The sequence below is a fragment of the Symsagittifera roscoffensis genome, chromosome 8, assembly GCF_963678635.1.
Source record: "Symsagittifera roscoffensis chromosome 8, txSymRosc1.1, whole genome shotgun sequence".
Classification (NCBI taxonomy): domain Eukaryota; kingdom Metazoa; phylum Xenacoelomorpha; order Acoela; family Convolutidae; genus Symsagittifera; species Symsagittifera roscoffensis.
Window position 1 is genome coordinate 14,182,111 of NC_087069.1, and position 5,099 is coordinate 14,187,209.

The window sequence follows — 5,099 nt, forward strand, 5'->3', positions numbered from 1 at the left end:
CCGATCAAAAGTGAAGCTTCAAAAGATCTTGATTACACTTTTATTTTTCCAAAAAACAAAAAAAAATCATTTGTGACCGTCTTAGGTTATTTTTTCACTGTTGCCACTTGTCAATAAATTCCACGGAAAATGCTCAAGTTTGTCACTGGAAATCGTAACATTGGATATCGTTTTTTTTCTGTTAATAAACGTTGTTTTCTGATGAAAATAGAAAATTTAGAGACAGATATTTTCGGCTGAATCCACCAAAAAGTTTTAAAACATATGATTCGAAATACATGAGTTTAAACTTTCGGCGTTTTGGCGTTTTTTGACATTCAAATCGATGCTTATAAATCATGTCATTAATATTTTATAATGAATAAATGACAGAATTTTTTTTTGATTTCGAGTTAGTTTGTTTAGCCAATCAAATTCTAATTCAACCAATAAAAATAGAAAAAAAAATTATAATTTTTAAATCATTATCGTCAGGTCATAGCAAAGAATTTTTTCCTAGCAGAGAGCGAGCTTGAAAGATTTTTGTAGTTGGCCGCCTTAACCTGGGCTGTTGGATGGGATTTTTACAGTTATTCTCTACATCGAGTGATCACTACCATGAACAGTTGAAATTTCTATAATAATTACAAACTAAAAAGTTTATCTCAGTCGAAGCCTCTTGAGTTGTTAGTGGTCATTTGAGTCGATTAAAGTCGGTCCATGGATTGGATCATCTTAAAATTTCCAGTATCTGTGCCACTGGATGTGGCAAATCAACCAAAAGAGAAAGTGTATGCAAAATGTGCCCAACAGTCCATTGGTTCACCGGTCTGCTGACCTTTTCTACAGCTTTTTCTGTTTTCAAAACTCGCGTCCCAAATCATCCTTATTATCGGCCTATAAAATCATTGTGATGGCTTTCGGGCTATCTGTGGCTTTCTATGGGCTTCTCTATTGGTTAGTTTTTTGTCAGTTAACTACGGCTCTTCTGGTCGGTGATCTGAGGCTGTTTTCCATCGGTTGATCTCCGCAGATTTGCGACTGGTACTCGTCGTCACTATTGATGTTCTTGGCCTTATTTTAGTCGTTTCCCTCAAGAATTGACTCAAGATGCTTGACTCGCCTGTTTCAAGCCCTTTGTTTAAGCCCCAGCCGCAAATCGCGAAAATTCTGGAAAAACACATTGTTTGGCTGCATTAGGCCCGTTTTCTGTCGCATCACCAGTTTCTTTCTGGTAAAAATCTACCAGTTTCGCTAAAGCACATGCTCTCCCGTCTCAAACGTGCCGTCAAAGTAATGTTCCAAAAATGACCCAGAGAACAAGCACTTTGACCTCTTACGCCTTCTATACCGCGCTTTCTCGCAGAAATTTTGTGGCGAATCAGATTGAAACATTCTAACCAATGGCAATTTTTGTCAATATAGTTCTCAAAATTTGATTGAACTTGCGATTGGACTCCTTAACATTCTCATTTTCAAAAAAAACTAATATGCTGCTCGATATATAGATGCGGATCTCAAGGACAGGGGATTAACCATTGCCTGCGATATCCACCTACAAGTTTTGTAACATTATAATGCCAAACACATGAGAAGGACACTTTTGTATTCAGAACTTTGGATCCATCTGTCCGATAGAGGAAGTTTTTGTTTACTTTTTTAAATCATCCCAACGCTCCTATGAAGTCATATCAAAGATCAAAATTATGCAGTACACTTTTTCGTTACATACGAAGTTTTGAAGAACCGATGATTGTTTTTTCTTCGTCTTTTTGATATCAACGCTAAGAAACATTTATATAATTCAGATTAAATCTTTGTGACTAATTAGGCAATTTGAGTTTTTGATTTTTCTTGTGATTTTAAAAATCATTTTTCGAATCATTTTTTGAAAAAAAACTAAATGATTTTGTTAGTAATCAGCTCTGAAAAGTTAGTTTTTGCATAACTGAAGAAAACCAATTAGGTTAAAACGACCTTTCAAAATTATCAAAAACATTACTTGCGCAATTGAAGCTGGACAACGTTGATGGTTCCATTATAAGTTATAAAAGATTTATGTATCGGAGTTCTTTATTATTGACTGAAAATAGATGGATGGATATAGTTAAATGCAACCTGATAGAAGACCTGAGAACAAAATCCGAAAACAGTTTTTATTGAAAACCTTAATCAAGCTAATTGAACCTGTGCAAAATTGGAACAAAATCTCGAATTTGTTTTTTCAAACAAATTAACGAACAAGATCAAATCGAAACAAAATCAGTCAATTCTGATCAGAAAACTAGGAATTATTAGGCTGACAAGTGTATTTTTTTTGCAAAAACAGTAATTGTTTATGCTTAAGTGAAAACTGGTCATCATTTTTCTCTAAATTAACGCAGTGTGCCGTTCAATCGCTCTTATGTTCGGATAAAATTTTGTGCTCATGTGTTCTTGTGCTCGTGTGTTGGCAATTGTTCTAGGTTTCAAAAAAGCTGTACAACAATCAGTTTTTTTCTCGAAATTCCTGTTTTTTTTTATACAATTCAAGCTTCAAGTTTTCTCTAATACAATTCATTTTTGAAGTGACCTAAGCTTCATTTTTAAACCCCTGAATAAAATTTAATTTTTATGTTTCCCAATTCTTTCAATTTGATTTAGATTTATCAAACGACCGCTGGCAAACATTGAAAAAGTTCAGTCAAAACTGGCTAGTTAAAAAGTCGACATTTGTTTGGAGAAACAAACAAGAACGATGAAAAAGATTCTCTCTATTGCGACAAGTTCGATCGTCGGTTCATCTGCAACTAATGAGAATGAGTTATTTTTCTCTCTGAAGTGGTGCGAAGCTCTGCTTGGCTTCTGTGTTGAATATATTAAGCCTGATAGAAATCTGATTTTTAAGTTGGTTGCAATTCAAACAAAAAAACGAGTTTTTTTAAATTTTCTCTTAGGCTTGAGTTTCTGCTCAGGTGTTTTCAGCTGTGATACCGCTTTTTAGATTCTGATTCCGTGTTTTGTTGACGGGGCATGTTTTTTTCACAACAAGTTTTCTCAAAACTGCGAGAGCAAGTGTCTTGTTATCGTGAAATTGACTTTTTTCCGAAAAAAACTTTTCTTACTGGTAAGAGGACAGTAAAAATTTCGAAGTTGCTTTATCAAGGAATCTTATTAACTTTGCTTCTTCTCTTTGGCCTAGAGGTAGCGTGGTTGCCTTTGTATCCTTAGGCCTGGGGTTCGTGGCCCGTCGAACTTTATTTTCAGCCTAATTGAAAGTAAAATACTTTTCAGGGACAAATTGAACCATCAGTTCACTGTTTATCTGCTCATCATTCGTCAACCTAGTTGCTAAATTGGGAATTATCTGCAGACAGCAGTGTTAATTTCAGATGCTTTTTTTGATTTCTTCAGTTTGTTTTTGTAAAATGATAATCCTGCACATGATTACTCTCCTTGATTTTCTTTTAATTTTCGCGTGAAAACTTTATGCGGCCTAAATAGTTTCGTTTTGTGTTTTATCGGCTGATTTAATTACCCCTGCGATAATCAAGGGTATTGCAATCGGGTACTTAATTTTTCCCGCAAAAAATTTTGTTGACAGAACTCGTCTCTAGTCTACTTCTGAGTCATCTGTAGTGGTACCTTTTTCATAATTAATTCAAAATCGTAACGATCCTGGCCCACATAACCTAGGGTAACGAATACTCCTGGTGCGCCAAAGATCCTGTGTTCGAATCTGAGGATGTTCATTCAAATTGTAGGCCAATTTTTGTCAGCTTTTTTGTCGGCTGAGTTGACACATCGTATAACTGACTTTTATTGCTATATGCTTTTCACATTGTAATTGTTTTTTGTGTTTTGATTTGAATTCGCTGTTTTTTTTCTGGAATTTTTGCCATTTTCTTGTTTTGTATTTTCTTGCTTAAATTTTTTATAGTGTCAAACTGATTTCGGCTGATCTTTTATTGGCTTGATAATTGAACTTTGAAATCTTTCATAATTTTTAACATCGCCGGGTTGCCCAAATTGCGAAAAAAAAATAAAAACATTAGCTTTTTCATGGCAATATTTGTTTTCGTCTTTTTCCTTTTTTCTGGGCTTTTTACGTTTGTGCCCCAAATATATCGTCGGCTTAATAGTCTCATGTGGCATGACGAGCAAAGAAATTTGAATATGCATGTGTGTGGTTTGAGGCATGACGAGAGAAAAAAATGGTGAGTGGTTTGAGGGGGAGGAGGCTTGTTAACTTTCTTAAAGTCTTAATGATTGTTTTCGGCTTAAAGCGTTTCTGTTAAATTATTTTTGGCATTTTTATCGCTCGGTAATTTTTCTTAGGATCCGATATTCAAATTCCAACTAAGCTGGAGTCTTCGTGTTTTTCAAAATTAGTCTGATTCATTTTGATAAACCTGGTTTTTTTCTTCGTTTTCGATTTTTTTTCGCCTCGAACTTTTTCTGGCGTTTTAATGCAAAAAGTACGAAAATCAGCTTCATCTCGGTGTTTTAATTTCATTTGGTTTGTTCTCGGCATTGTAATTTCAAAAAAACTTTTGTTCAAGAAAAATTAGGACAAGTGTAGGTGAGTTTTTGGTAGATATTTTTTTCGATGGTTTTTTTTGCGGTTTTTATCTCAATTACTGTCGGTTATTTTGTCATGTTATTTAGGTGATAATAGTAGTTTATAGTAATTTTAGTAGTTTTTTGGGAAAACGAAATTTGTATCTTTTTGGTTTGTTTAGTCGCTCCATCTGCGTGTATTGGTAGTTATTCAATTTTGTATCGCAAGTGCTGCGAAGCTATATTTCACCTCTGTGTACATTTTTATGTCGCTTCAATGCAATAAATCATTGATTTACTTTTTAAATAAGCCACTTGTTGTCGGCTTATTGGCTGCTCAGTAAATTCCTAAACCAAATTTAATACGTGTTATTGTAATTTTCGAATTTTTTTTTCTATATTTTTTTTCCCACCAATTTTTTTTTGTTATGCTTGTCATATCATTTTGGCTAGATTTTAGTTTTTCTCTGATTTTGCCTTGTATTGCATGTGATGCAGAAATCGGCCTCGTCTCTGTGTTAATGTTGAAAGATGTAGTAAAATTGCAAGTGGTGCGAAGCTGAGCTTCGCCTCTGTGTTGA